Source organism: Camelus bactrianus, chromosome 16 (genome assembly GCF_048773025.1).
Source record: "Camelus bactrianus isolate YW-2024 breed Bactrian camel chromosome 16, ASM4877302v1, whole genome shotgun sequence".
Taxonomy (NCBI): domain Eukaryota; kingdom Metazoa; phylum Chordata; class Mammalia; order Artiodactyla; family Camelidae; genus Camelus; species Camelus bactrianus.
In genome coordinates, this window is record NC_133554.1 from 46,436,267 (window position 1) to 46,452,568 (window position 16,302).

Consider the following 16,302-nt stretch of genomic DNA (forward strand, 5'->3'; position numbering starts at 1 on the left):
ACAATTGGAAGCATTGATTCTTTGAAATTCTGAAAGAAAACAAGTATAAAGGGCTGGTTGTGATGGGAGAAATAACCTTTTTAAGGTCCTGGAATTTAGAAGTTATTGTTGACCAACTTCAGCCCTAGCCATGTTGCAGGTGAACTTGGTGCCAATAATCATGAGTTTCACTAGAGAATTTATTTCATTTATATTCTCTGGCCATTACTAGTGACATACAGTACTTTCATTTTCTTAGAATTTTAGTGCTTCTAGTCCTGTCCTGGCAACATCTAAACAACTTACCTTTTCCTACTCAGGCACCTGTTTCTTTACTCTCTATGCATGCTACATGCTTCTACAGTTGGGAATCTGATCTTTATAAAGGTTTTCATTTTGTTATAACCACGGTCTAGTAGTGAGTTGATGGCCCCAGTGATGGTTTTAGTTCCCAATCCTATCCATCCTGCTTGCCATTTCTTCAGTTAGCTATATACTAGTTGCTTATCCTAGAAAGTGGAATTATGTCAAGTGCTACTTTAGTGCTGGTAAATAGAGTATATCTGACACCTGAGTAGATTTAGTCAAAGACCAAATAAATGATTTGTGCTGAGACCAGAATGTGTAGCCCTAATAAAGAAGATTGGATATAGCTGTTGATCAATCTGGACCTTCAGATTTGGTTGAAAATCTGCCACATTGGCATGACCTTGCACCACATTACTGAAAAACATACTGACATTGCTGATTTTATTTTCTGCTTTGCTAGTCATTGAATAATGGATTTTGTACTGCATCGAAATAGAAATTAATGACTGTGTATTTCAGCTGTATATTTTTGATAACTTTTCATGTTGGGTTCTGTTAATATTCGATGGCACATGTCTGCTTCTAGTATCTAAAGATTCAGTAAGGTCTTTAGAATACAACAAAACTCTTTTCTGTTGCATTGAGCTTCAGCCTGAACATTGAATAAAACCAAAGTGCATCCAAAGATTTTTCCAAAACATACTTAAATCTTTAGGCACCAGAATAATGCATTCCTTACAAAACTAATTTCATATACCTTTCAGATAGCATCTCAACTTACTATTTACATTAATACTAAAGATGGAGTTTGTCCATTGATAAATATACAGTGATACTAACATTCCAGTCCCTTTGAAGTTACCTTTTCTTTCAAGAGATTTTCTTTTAGCAGTCTACACGGTTGGAACATGCCATCCAGATGAGTGCATTAATTCATAAGAGACTTGAGTGTTTACTAAGCAGTATTTTGTCTTCTAAAAGTAACATACTTTAATTTAGAACTTTGAGGCCCTGGACAATAATCTTTCCTCAAAAAGTAACATGTTATCTTGATTACAACTCACAAATGAACTCTGTAGATTATGGCATGACTTAAAAGACATTAAAAAGAAAGGAAAGCAAACTTGGACAGACTTTCCTTATGTTTCTGTAGACCTGTTTGGCAAGCCTTTGTAATTTGTGATTATTCTGTCCAAAACATTACCCTTTATTGTAGAAACAGAATCATATTGTTTTCTTGGCATAATATTAAAAAAACATGTCACATCATGTTTTCTAATTTTATTTAAAGGAACATACAATTTGCAGTCATATTTCAGTTTTATTTCTTTTCCTAACTCTGGTTATGATTGAAGTAAAACAACTTTACTCAGAAAAAAGTAATAAAGTTATTGAAAATCTTTTTTACTATATATTAAGATATATCTTTCTATAGTACAGGTTTTGTCATTCTATATTTTAAAATATAGAAGTCAAACAAGTATTACAAAATGGTTTTAAAATCATAATTCTGGCTTTAAATGACACTGGATCTTCAGAGAAGGTAGCTAATGGTCATGTACACTGTAGTGTATCAAGGGATCCTAAATTTACTGATTGATTTCAAGTATAGAGATAATCTGAAGTAAAATTCCTTGGATCTATAAAGAGGTGGCAAGCATTTATTGCGCACTTCATAGGCAGTCTTGCACTATTCTCTTTAGAGCAATGGTTCTCAAACTTTTTGGTCCCAGGATCCCTTTACAAACACTTAAAAAATTGTTGAGGACCCTGAAAATCTTGTGTTATATGAGTTGTAACTATTGATAGTCACCATACTAGAAATTAAAACTGAGAAATTTTTAAAATACCTGTTCTTTTTTTTTTTTTTTTTTTTAATGGTTGACCCATTATGTACTAACAGCATGGAAGCTCTGGAAAATTCCACCCTACACTTGTGAAAGAATAAGAGTGGAAGAAGACAAATAACCTCTTACTATTACGAAAATAGTTTTGACTTTGTGAACCCCTTGGGGTTTCAAGATCACACTTTAAGAACAACTGATTTAGAGAATGCCATTGTAACTGAAGATAAGTTTTATGCCTTTAAGGACCGTACGGTCTGTTTACAGAAATGTGAAAGAGTGTAGTTTGAGAACTGGTTAAAAGTTATCCATGAACATGGTTTAATATACAGGCATAGTTCACTTAGCAGTTACCTTAATAGTAACTATAATTGTTTGATCATAGTGGCAGTCTTTCGACTGCTGAGGCAGAAGTTGCTGGGGTAACCCACGAACTACAACTTGGATCTTCAAGTTGGGTATTAACATTAACATTTGCTTCATTAATAAAAAGTGTTTTTTTTTTTTATTACTTCCCAAGACAACTGTTTTGAACAACTGTTCTACTAAAATTGATGCTTCCAGGGACCCAGCCCAACAGTGGGGAGAAGGTCACATAAGTGCACTGTCCCGGATCTTACTGCAGCAAGTTAGCTGAGTCCTCGCTGTCAACCATCCAAGAGCTTGAGCTCTAATGACAAAATAGTTACAGCAGATTGTGTCCTAACGTGCAGAGTACATAGCTGGCTAACCTACCACAAGTGCCTTTCAAGTCCCAAAGCCTATGTCCTTGACAGATATTCATGTGAAACCTTAAAGTTTTTAAGTCAAGTTTTTAAAAATTATTTTGGGGTTCTATTTTTTAATTTTAATCACCATTGTGTTAATGTGGAGTCATGCTAGATATTATCTACCTGAAACCTCTCACTCTTTCTGATCATCTTAATGGATTCTTTTTAAACAGAGAAAGACAGAAACTAAGTTTGCTATCCAGTAAAAGGAAAGAAGAAGGTACTGGGTTTTATGGCTAAATGAAATAAATCTTATGACAATATATAAATGGAGCCAGCGGGAGTTAAAATATACAAAGCAAATCATAGCATAATGACTTTGAATAGTAGCTACTTAGGGTAAATTAACAACCAATTATTAATGATAAGACTCTAGAACCTGCCTGATGTTAAATTATAATCACAGTGTTCTACTTGAAGAGATTACACATTCCTAATTAAAACTTCATTTCTCAAGAAATGTTGGTTTTCTTAGGACTTTTACTAAGTCCTATTACATAAATGGCCATTCACAGGCATTGGATTTAGTTAATACCTGTTTTAGTAGATACTAGGTTGGAGGAGGTGTATGTGCAAATGATAATCTGACTCATTGGCAGAATTGATGTGAAATTGACCCTGCCACAGTTAACTTGCTTTGTCAAGGCAGAGAATCGAATTTTTATCAAATAAAATCAGTGGCACTGCTTCATGCCATTTGTGAGTTCCCTACTTTTCCAAAACAATGAATCCTTTTTGCAGATGACTAAGATGTATGTCATGGAGCTAATACTCTGACATTAGCTCACTGAGTCATACGTCCCTGAGGTTGTGTAGTCATCTTGATCATTGCCTGGCTAGCTCTCACATTTACAAGGGAATATTTCCATCAGCCTTTTCTATCTCATTATTCATTGTTTTATTTTTATAATATTTACTTTCTTTCTCTTTAGGCGAATCCAAAATCCAGAGATAAAGTTGCATGCACATAACTGCCTACATACAAATATTAGGGTAGATTATAAGCTTTACTTTTGTGAGGTGATCCTCTCAGCCCCAGTAAGCTCTTTTGTGAAGTAGCCTAAAATTTGAAAATGCAATACTCAAACTGGATGTCTCTGAATATTTGCTAGGAACTGATATATGCTTTTTGGAGTAGTCTAGCTGTAACATTTTTAAGCAGATCACTGCTTTCGAAAGTAGCTCCAGATAGGTGCACAGATCTGGTTTTTATATAAACCAGCCATAGTTGGTAAATTCTGTCTTAAACTTTGAAAACCCAAACAGTGGCTAATGCACAACAAAATTCCCTCACAAGACCTGAAAAGGAGAAATACCCTTTGGGGAAGAGATGAGTCTAGAAACCACATAATCTAACAGGCACATACTGACCTCTGGCATTAAATAACACATGAAGAAAGGCTGTGGAGTAACATGAAGGAAATCGTAATCATGATATCTAATTCTGTAAGAGTAAATCACTGAAAATATTTTTAAATGCCTTAAGTGCAATAAAGAAAAGTAAATAACCATTAAGCCATTTTGATGTTTTGATCTAAATTAAATTTAAAGAATCAGCTTCCCAGTTAATCTTTCTATCATTATATTTTCTCCAAAAGTAACTAAATCTTATTAAAGTAACCATAATGACAATAAATTTACTTAGGTAACACTTTGTAAAACATTTTTGATTCAGTAAAATGATCTAAGCATTCCAATCTTGTAGTATGTAATAAAAGATTTTTTATGGACTAGCTTCCCCAGATACTAATAAAATACAGAACTGGAGAATTTCCTTTGTAGGGCCATAGCTATTTCATCAGTGAGCATTCACTTAAAAATGTTTAATCTTAAATTTCAAGTAATTAGCCATTTTTGATTCACCAGTAAAAATTGTGCCTTCAAGACCAACGTTATAATAGCACAAAATTATGTTGGCATAGTTATATAATTCTTTTATGAGCTACTTCACATTTTGAAACCTTTACTGTTTTTACATTTTCCCTGTAATTTGAGGTATTCAATGTGAGGAAACATGTATAAAGTGGTAACATTTGGGGGAGTTAGTTCTTCTGGAGAAATAAAAGTATTTCTTTTACTGTTTTTCAAAGATCATTGTTCCCTTCCTGAAAAGTCCACTCAGCAGTGACTCCAAGTTTTTCTCAACAAATGTTTTCCGATAAGACCGGTGTCAGAAAGCTGAAATTTAATATACAAGTTATTCAAAGACTCAAAGTATTATTTTCCAGGGTAAAATAAGCCTTTCCCCTTTTTTATCCTCACATTAATAGAATACAGTGGACTTCTTAAAACACTAAAGACAGATGTTGAGAATGGGACACTTTTAGACAGAAAAAATGATAGCTTACATTTATTGGAGTTCTTGTTCTTTATAGACAGTGCTAAGAGCTTTAAACATGTTATTTAATCCTCACAACTCTTTGATGCAAGTAGTGGTAGTAAGAAAACTGGGACTTAGGTTAAATAACTTGCTTAACGTTACATGTCTAGTAACTGACAGTGCAGGGATTCATTTCATATCTGGCAGACTCTTAAGCAACAGGCTATACTATGTCATAGACAATATAATATAAAAAGCTTTAAGTAGCATAATAATAGAAATACAGTGGCTTATTGTAGATAATTCAGTACACTGTGGTGCTAGGGATGAGAAACAGTTGCATATAAACACTAATTGCCAGACGGTGGTTGTTAGGGCCTGCGGGGAGTGGAGAATGGGGAGTTTCTGTTCAATGGGCTTAATGAAGTTTGAGTCATGCAAGATGAAAACATTCTAGAGATCTGCTATACAACATTTTGCTTATTGTTGATCTCATATGCTTATTTGCCATCAAATATCTTCTTTAGTGAATTGTCTCTTCAAATATTTTGTCCACTTTTTTATTGGGTGGTTTCTTATTATTGAGTTCTGAGCGTCCATTGTATAGTTTGGATAAGAGTCCTTTATCAGGTATGTGCTTAGCAATTTTTTCCCAGTTTATGGCTTGTCTTTTCCTTCTCTTAACAGTATCTTTTGAACAAAAGTTTTCAGAAGTCCAATTTATGAATTTTTGTCTTTGATGGATTTTTCTTCTGGTGTTATATCTAAGATTTCTTTGACAAACCAAAAGTCACAAATAATTTCTGTGTTTTCTTCTTGACATTTTATAGTTTTAGGTTTTACGTTTAGGCCTATGGTTGATTTTGAGTTAATTTTTGTATATGATGTGGTGCATGGTAGGTATCAGAGTTTTCTGGGGTTTTGTTTTTGGCATGTAACTGTCCAATTGTTCTAACACCATTTGTTGCAAAGACTATTCCTGCTCCCCTGAATTCCTTTTGCACCTTTGCACTGTCAAAAATCAGTCACCCATGTATGGATGGATCTGTTTCTGAACTCCTTCTGTTCCATTCATTTGTTTGTATTGATGTTAATTCCACACTCTCTTGATTGAGGTAGCTTTATAATAAAGCTTAAAATCAGATATTGTTAACCCTCCAAATGTTATTGTTTTGGCTATTCTAGGTTCTTTGGTATTTCCATATGAAACCTTGTAAATATCTACTGAAAAGGCTGCTAAAATTTTGATAGGGATTGCATTGGATCTGTAGATCAATTTGAAGGAAACGGACTTCTTATCAATATTAAATCTTCCAATCCATGAACATAATATATGTCTCCATTCATTTAGATCTTTCTTAACTTCTCTCAGCAATGTTTTGTCAATGTACAGATGTTGAAAATATTTTGTCATATTTACCCTTCAGTATTTCATATTTCTTATACTAAATAGTATTGCTTTTTGTTTTAATTTCTAATTGTTTATTGCTAGTATACAGAGGTACAGTGGATTTTTGTATACTGTTCCGTGTATCCTGAAACCTGGCTAAACTCACTTACTATTTCTAATGGCTTTTTTGTAGATTCCATAGTGTTTTCTACATTAGATAGTCATATTGTCTGTGAGTAAAGATAGTTTCTTTTTCCTTCCTTATTACTCTGACTAAAAGTAGTACAATGTTGAATAGAAGCCAAGAGAGCAGAAATCCTTGCCTTATTCTGATCTTTGGGAGAAACCATGCAGTCTTTCACCATGAGATAAATGTTAGGTTTTCAGTAGATGCACTTAATCAGGTTGAGGTGGTTCCCCTACTGTTGCTAGTTTGCTGAGAGTTGTTTGGGTTTTTTTGTTTGTTTGTTTGTTTTTAATCAGGAGTTTGTGTTGGATTTTGTCAATTGGTTTTTCTGTATCTGTGGAAATAATCATAATGGTTTTCTTTTTTACTTTGTTAAAATGGTGAATTACATTGATTTTCAAATGTTAAGCCAACTTTTAATTCCTAGTATAAAATCTACTTGGTCATGATGTATTACATTTTTATATACTGGCCTCAATTTAACATAATTTTATATATTTTTTTGCATCTATGTTCATGAGAGATACTGGTCTGTAGTTTTCTTATAATGTCTTTATCTGGTTTTAATACCATAGTAATGAGAAAGTATCTCTCTTGAGCTTTATAGTTTGTGTAAAATAGATGTTATATCTTCCTTAAATAATTGGTAACATTTGCTCATGAAACCATCAGGGCCTGGAGTTTTCATTATGGAAAGATTTTAGCTGTCAGTTCAATTACTTTAGTAGATATAACCTATTCAGGTTATGTGTCTGTTTTTTTGTGTGTGGGTTTGTTAGTTTGTGTGTTATAGAAATTCGCCCATTTTATCTAATCTGTTAAATTTATTGGTGTAAAGTTATCATAGTATCCCTCTACCCTTTTAATCTGTAGTCATGTTACCACTTATTCTTGATTCTACTCTCACTGATATTTTATGTCTTCTCTTTTTTCCTGATTAATCTGCTTAGAGGTTTAACAGTTTTATTGAGCTCATTAAATCTTTTATTTTCATTAATCTTTTCTATTGTTTTCTTGATTATTACTTCACTTACTTCCATTCTGTTTTTATTATTTCCTTTCTTCTCCTTGCTTTGGGTTTTTTCCTTCATTTTCTATTTTGCTAAGGTAAAAGATGAGCTCATTGACATAGACCTTTCTTTTAATATGGGCATGTTAGTGCTATAAATTTCCCTGTTAAATACTACTTTAGCTGCATTTCATAGATTTTATGTTTTCACTTTCATTCAGTTCAAAATACTAATTTGCTTTTTTTCACATTTTAAAATCTGATTTTAGTTTTTAATTAAAGAAAAACTTTATGAATTTTTATGTGAAGTTTACTTTTCTCTTTCTCTTTCTTACAATATAATATACACAGCAGCCATAGTAATCTTTCAAATACTTAAGTTATATTACTTCCCTGCTTAAAAGTCTTAATGGCTTCCCAGCACAACTGAAACAACATTGAAACACTTTTCTATGGCCTGAAAATTTGCTTTTTGATTTCTTCTTCAACTCATGGATATTTCTGGGGTATTTCTAGATATATTTCTGCTGTTGATTTGTAATTCAGTTGTATTGTGGTCAAAAAATATATTTTGAACAGCATGAATTCTTTTAAAGTTATGAAGAATTTTTATGAGCCAAAATATGACCTATCTTGATAAATGTTTCAAGACCTTTATAATACTTGTCTTTGGAGGTGCCCCCCAAGTTGACTGACTCACTAGGAGGACTAATGGTACTCGGCACATAGTCATTCCTGTAGCTATGCTTTATTACAGTAAAAGGATACAAAACAAAATCTGAAAAGAGAAAAGGTGCATGGGGGAAAGTCCAGAGAAAACCAGACACAAGCTTCTATCTATTCTCTCTGAGTGAAGTTATACAACATCCACTTAATTCCTCCAGCAATGAGTTGTGACATGTGTGAAATGTTGTCTACCAGGAAAGTCATTAGGGATTCAGTGCCCAAGATTTTTACTGGGGTCAGGTCATGTAGACCTTCCTGCCTAAAACATACCAAAATTCTAGACTCCCAGAAGAAAAGCGAATATTCAGCATAAATCGTATTGTTTATACAAACAATTTAAGCACAGTGAGCCATTCTTTTTAGTTCTGGGAATGGTGGAAATCTCAAAATTCATGTTTCCAAACTTCAGGTAAGGGCCAACTTTATAAGCAGACTTTCTAAGGTTAGCAGTCTCAGGTCTATTATGTTAAACTCTCTTCGATATTATAGTGTATTTCCATTTCTCTCCTCCCAGCTTTTATGTTATTGTTATGAGACATTTTACTTATCTAAATGTAATAAACACCACCATATATAGAGGTATCACTTATCTTTTAAAGAGTTTTGAAAAAATCTTACATATTAATCCACACAGTTACCATTTCTAGTGCTTTTCATTTCTTTGTGTTAATCTATTTTTCTATCTGATGTCATTTTTCTTCTGCCTGAAAGACTTCTTTTTATTTGTTTTGGGGTTTTTTTTGTTTGTTTTGTTTATTGTTTTTATTTTTGTGATTGAAGTATAGTCAGTTACAATGTGTCCATTTCTGGTGTACTGCATAATGTAAAAATATGTAACACTTTATTAATTTGCATGTCATCCTTGTGCAGGGGCCATGCTAATCTTCTCTGTATCATTCCAATTATAGTATATGTGCTGCCGACGCAAGCACTGAACTGAAAGAGTTCTTTTAACATTTCTTATGTTGTGGGTCTGCTGGTGATTAATTATTAACTTTTTTCAGCTTTTATATGTCTGAAAACTCTGTGTCACCATTTTTGAAAGATATTTTTACTAGATACTGAATTGTAGGTTGACATGTTTTTTCTTTCCACAATTTAAAGGTTTAGTTCTACTGCCTTATCATTTGCATTGTTTCTGAAAAGAAATCTGCTGTCATCCTTATGTTTGTTCATCTGTGCTTAATGTGTCTTTTTATTCTCTTACTGCTTTTAAGATTTTCTCTCTATCACTTGTTTCGAGTAATTTGATTATGATGTGCCTTCATTATCATTTTCTTATTATTGCACTTGGGACTCATTGAGTTTCCTGGATCAGTGAGTTGATGGTTTTCATCAAATTTGGAGATTTTATAACCATTATTTCTTTAAATGTATTTTTTGTCTCCCACCTTCAAGGACTCCAGTTCCACCTATATTTGGCCACTTGGAGTTGTCCCACAGTTCACTGATGCTCTTTTTATTTTTAAAAATATTTAAAATTTTTTTATCTCTTTTTTCACTGTGTTTAACTTTGCATAGTTTTATTTGCTGTGTCTTCAAGGTTATTCATCTTTTCTTCTGTAATGTCAAATTTGTCACAAATCCCATCTTGTGATATTTTTTCTCTAAAAGTACAATTTGGGTCTTTTATATCTCCCATGTCCCTACCTTTTGAACATATAGAATATAGTTATAATCATGGTTTTAATACTCTTCTCTGCTGATTCTAACGTCTGTGTCCAGTCTGGGTCAATTTCAGCTGATTGGTTTTTCTCCTAATTATGACTTAATATTTTCCTACATCTTTGCATGGCTGATAATCTTCATTTGGATGCCAGACATTGTGAATTTTACTTTATTGAGTGTTGTTTATGTTTATATTCTAATAACTATTCTTCAACTTTTTTCTGGAATGTGGGTGAGTTATTTGGAAACAGTATGATCAATTTTGGTTCTTGTCTTTAAGATTTGATGAGTAGAACCAGAACAATATTCACAGGTCTCATTATTCCATACTTTTGAGACAAGATCTTTCTGGATTTATCCAGTCTTCTATAAATTGTGAGGCTTTCCATTCTGGCTGGTAGGAACAGGCACTACTCCTGGCCCTTTGTAAACAGGAGGCACTCTTCTCTTTAGTCCTTATACATGTGCCAGTCACTACTCTGAGATTACTCAACAGTTAAATTTCCACAGATCTTCAGAATTATTTCTGTACGACTCTCTCCTTTCCAGTACTCTGTTCTTTGAACAGTTGCTGCCTTGGTATCTGTGGATTTTCAGCTCCATCTACTCAACTAAGGGAGTCTGCCAGAATCTGACTGGGTTCTTCCTCCCTATATTGTGGTCTGAAAATTCAATGTTGTAAGTGGACATAGGGTTTTCCATCTGTTAGGGATTACTGTTTTTCATTGCCTATGTCTAATGCCTTGAAAACCTTTGTTTCATGTATTTTGTCTAGAGGTTTATTTCCTTGTTTTGGAGTTGTTTTAGGTGGGAGGGCAAATCTAGTCCTTGTTTCTCCATCTTGGCCAGAAGTGGAAATTCATGTCAAATTAAATATATATGTATATGGATGAAATGAATGAGAGCATAAACCCATCTCTCATTAGAAAATGACTGGCTTGGTAGTTAGAATTGGGTTTTCTTTAAGCCAAAATACATATTTTACCTATAATAATGAAGAATTAAATACAGTCATCGTTTGTACAAAGTAAATCTCACATATAGCACTAGTAAGATGGTAGTTACTAAATGGGTATGTGTGGCTTCAGCCTTCTCAGTAATTTCTCTAGAAGAAAGGAAAAATAGTCTTTAAAAAATATATATCCTGTCTTCTCTGGATACTTTCCCTTCCCCCAGCTTCCTGTAGAAATATGATTCTTTGATTGTTGATGTCTTGGCCAGCATCCAGGCCTTGCCTGTGATATGTACAGAGCTTGGAAAATAACAGTTTTTATTCCCTGAATGTCCTGTTATTTAATGACCCTCTTGTTTATGACACTAGCCTTTTAAACAGAAATATATCCCTGAAAGGTGGCAAACAAATGATTCATTTCTTTTTATTATCATAGTACAGTTCAGTGATTTTCAAAGACCTGGGTTTGCATCCTATAACTGTCTTCCTCTAGCCCTCCTGTTCTGCCAAAACCAAATCTATAAACATTTCTCTGCAGTTGCGAATGGAAAATTCATACTGTTTTCGTTCACAAATTCATTTAGTAAATGTAAACATTTGTAAATGTACGTTCTCTGTGACATACATCCCCTGCAACAATAACTGTACTAGTTAGTAAGGACTTCCTAGGTTGAGTAATTGTGGTAGGGTAAGTTGATGAAATATGTGGGTAGAAGTGTAGGGTAGACGTGATTATGTCATATACCTGTATACAGGAGGGGTGTGTGAGATACAAGGTTGTTTATTAAAAGCTTGTTTAAGTACATGGTCAAAAGCAAAAGATGTTGAGAATCTAAACTTAGGCTATCATTTATTGTGGATTAACTAGGTTCTGAACTAAGAGCTTAAATGTACATTTTCTTATTATCCTCATTTTACAGATGACAAAACTAGGCTTAAAGTGATCCGGCAACTCCTCCAAGGTTATGTCACTATCAGTAGCAGTGGAATGGGAAAAGGAAAAAGGAATTCTATCTGAGAGATATTCCTCAAGAATAATTGATAGGACCTATGACAAATTAGATGTAAGGATTAAGGAAGAAGAAATCCTGGTGAATCCCAGGTTTCTGTCTTAGGTGATATTTCATTAATTGAGATAATAAATGGACAATAAAGTCTAGGTTAACAGGAGTGAGAAAATAATTTTCATTTTAAACATTTTAAACTTGAGATATCTATTGGAAATTCACATAGATAACTCTTGTGAGTTGTTGGAAATGCTGTACAGGAGTTTAGAAATGGGATCTGGAATAGAAATATAAACTATCACCACTTAGATGGTTGTGAAATTAGTCTGTTCCTTTGAGATTACCCAAGGAGACCACTAAGAAGAGAAAGCAATAAAATATAGAACCTAGGATTGGCAATATTTTAGGGATGGCTGGAACAGGAGGAATCATTAAAGATATATCAAGAGGAGAGGACAAAAAAAGAACTGGAAGAAAGTGTTATGTTAAGCCCAATAAGGGAATATCTTTCAAAAAGTGAGATTTAGTTAAAAGTGTTAAATACTGAGGAGTGGTTAAGCATAAAGACTGAAAATAATTCATTGGACTTAAAAGTTAGAAAGTTGTTGGTGTCTTCAAAACAAGTTCAGCAGAGTAATATGGGAGGAAGCCGGGTGAGAATGAGTTACTGCCTCGGAAGTGAAGATAGTAAGCATGGCTCTTTCAAAATGTTGAGTGGTAGAAGGAAGAAGGGACATAAGTCAGAAGCTCAGAGTGCTGAGGGCTCAAAGAGAGTATGTTCTCAGTATACTTTTCATGATGTTTTGTTTTAAATAAATGTATGTGAGAGGGAGGGGATTAGGTTACACTGGGTGTCTTTTGTGGCTTAGTGATATGCATAGTGGTAGCAGCTACCACAGTTAACAAGCAGACGCTGTCCCAGGCTCACAAAATGTATTAACTTATTTTAATCCTCACATGTCATGGTTATCCCGTTTTAAAGATGAGGAAAACTGAGATATCAAAAACATGTAAGTATCCTAAGTTCCCACAGTTAGTAAGTAACAAGGACAGGATACAGACCATGGCATCCTGGCTCTGAGTCTGCAGTTTTACCCACTCTGGTATATGCTTCCCTGCTGACCCAAAAAGTGAATCTGCTTTATTTAATTTTTTTTAAACAAAAGTTATCTGGAATGAACATTTCTCAGGCTACTATCTTTAGATTGTTTTTTAGGACCTGCTTCAGATTGCTTTACACTCTTCAAAAACTCATTTCCTGAGGTAGGAATACCTGCCTACTGTAGTCCTGTTCCTGAGTGCCGTAAATAAACAACAGTCCCTAAAGAGATTTGACTCTTGCAAATGGGAGAGTGAGCCTTCTGGAAACTCAGTAGACAAATGAGTTCTTGCCTTGGTTTAATAAGAAAAACAAATCAGCCTGTTTTTTGACTTGTGTTTGGTGCTAATGTGAGACAAGGTTTTGTTTGAAGCGCATGTGTTTTTCCTCTGCTCTCTGCAGAGAATAGCATGCATGGCCTAAACCCTAAGAATAAGCCTGAAATTATCTTTTGATCTGAGGAACAGAGGTGCTTCCAGGCTAGACTTTACAGTCATTATGGAAGAATGTGAGGAAATACAACTCTGCTCCTGTTTGCACAGACCTTGGCTGTGTTACATACGCCCTTTCTTCTCCCAGTCCTGTGACTGACTTCTTTTAGGATGATTCATGGTTGTTTTCCATGAGTAAATATACTTTAGTCTAAATCCAGTTAGAGCACTTTTGCCCCCACTTCCCCTTCCCCTTTTCCCGCTGCTGCAGCTGTTTATTTGCATTTCGACAAACTGGTCTGTTAGCCTTAATGCACTCTTGTTTGTTTTTTAAATGTTTACTCTTTACCTTAGTTAAAGTAAGGTCACTTTTCTCTATAAGCCTAGATATATAACTATTTGAATTGATAGTCTCAAAGAGACTGTTTCCTAGAGAGAATTCATTTGTCTGTCACAGGCCTAATTTGCATAGAGGGGATGCACACAGTGGTCTGAGTCTGGGGTGATTATTAAATCCCTTTAAAAAACTGCCTTTCAAAGCTTGTTCTGTTTGTGTGCCCTGTTGGAATGTTTTTCTTTTTTGTGTTTTTTCCTTTAACATTTTGTTAGGAAAATTTTCAGATATACCAAAAAAAAAAAAAAAGGAAAGAATTTTACAGTAAATACTCGTGTACTCACCTTGATATATCATTTGTGTTTGATTATTTTATCACATATCTATCCATCTCTTTAACCACCCATCCTTTTTTTTTACAAATTTCAAAGTAAATTCCAGATATTAGTATGCTTTAGAATGTTTTGAGAAGGATGGGATGGTCTTCCTGCTCTGTTGCTGCCCTGGGACTGCCACTTCTTGGGTGCCAGGGGTAAGAACCACATCTGTCACTAAATGTATGGATTAGGTCATCTTTTTTGCTTTAGCTCAGCTATAGTTGCTGTGGTCATTTCTCACTGGATTATTTCAGTGGTTTCTGCCTTAGAAAACCTCTCGGAAGCCAGCTGATATTCCAAACAAAGAAACACTTATTTAGGAATATAAACTCCACAGAGAGTATTCATTACCTCTACATCCCACAGTGCAGGCCAAAGTTCCTTGTTCATATGCCCTAAATTTATTGTTGGTACATAGGAAGCGTGGCTTTCTTTTATTGTATTGATCTGAGAAAAGCCTTAGATTCTGAGGTACAGAAACTGTTTCTAAGCTGTTCTTGGTGTCTACAGTTGTTTTACCATATGGTACTGGGATAATTTTGTCTGTTCTTCCCTTGAGGCTTTTGTGAATTGATTACATTTTTAGAAAAATTTTAAAATAACTTTTTAAAATGTCAAAGCTTTCTCAGTAGAATAAAATATGATGAGAGATTACGTCAATGTGAGAACAAGTTATCTTAATAGAATTTTTCTCAAAAACTTTGGCATTTAAGCTGATTCTGTACTTATCCCACATTATAAGTTGGCATTGGTCATATTCGTGAAAGTCCCTTTTGATACTAAAGGTAATCTCAGACCTGAAGAGATAAGTCTGTTAGTTTAGAAAGCAGAAGCTCTTCTCTCTCTGGAAAGGTTATTTCTGGTCAAGCATGTAGTTCCTAAAGGGAAACACAGTATAGGTGAAGGAGAAAGAAGTTAGCCTAGCCAGTCAGCTAAGTCTACTCAGTCCTGGTCATCAGTGGTATAACTCGTATCACATTCAGATTTAATAGTGATATCCTAAAGAGCGGCAACATAATGTAGTAGAAAAAAACCCTAGGTTTTGGAGTCAGAATTGGGTTTTGATTCTAGTTCTGAAACCAGCTGTGTGAACTTAGATCTCTCTCTAGGCCTAATCAGACTCATCTCAAACCAACGATCTATTTTCTCCTCCCTTGCTGGGAGTCCTACGACTGCTCAGTCTGAACTCAGAGTGTCTGTCTCAGTGTCTGCTCACCAGAGGCACACAGATACCCAGAAGAACCCCTGAATGGTTAGCAGCCCCTACTATTAAGTGACATCGTGGAAAATGGAGGAGTGAGGAGTGCCAAGGATCAGTCTCTCCAATGAAGCAACTGTTAAGCTGGCAAGTCTGATAAGTCAACTTATTCAGAACTCTAGAACTGCTAAGCAAAAAAAAGCATATTATGAAACAGTGTCTATAGTATGACCCCATTTTTTGTTTTAAAAATAAGTATATACAGTACAGACAAAATTTACGTAGAAAGTGAATTGTATTTCTCTCTGGCTGATGGGAGTAAAATTATTTTGTTCATCTGCTCTTCCTAAATTTTCTGTAGTGGATATATATCACTTCCATTAAAAATAGCAAAAGTAAAATAGAACAGTTTGGCAGCTTCTCCAAAAGTTAAAACATAGAGTTTCCATATGACCCACTCCTAGATATATACCCAAGAGAACTGGAAACATATGTGCACAAAAACTTGTACATGAATGTTCATAGCAGCACGGTTCATAATAGCCAAAAAGTGGAAATAACCCAAGTGCTTGTGAGATGATAAATGGATGAACAAAATGTGCTATATCCATATAATGGAATATCGTTCAGCAAGAAAAAGGATGAAGTACTGATACATGCTGCAACATGAGTGAACCTCAAAACATGCCAAGTGAAAGGAGC

General features: G+C 34.4%; 1 protein-coding gene and 1 non-coding gene across 9 annotated transcripts in view; one reads left to right on the top strand and one right to left on the bottom strand.

Moving 5' to 3' along the window:
- TANC2 (tetratricopeptide repeat, ankyrin repeat and coiled-coil containing 2) overlaps nucleotides 1-16,302 on the top strand; it is a 304,614-nt gene that overhangs the window by 201,168 nt on the left and 87,144 nt on the right. The gene's annotated exons all lie outside the window — the stretch shown is intronic.
- On the bottom strand, nucleotides 9,360-9,466 carry LOC123617156 (U6 spliceosomal RNA). The gene has a single exon (XR_006725261.1). It is a non-coding gene; the product is annotated as a U6 spliceosomal RNA (small nuclear RNA).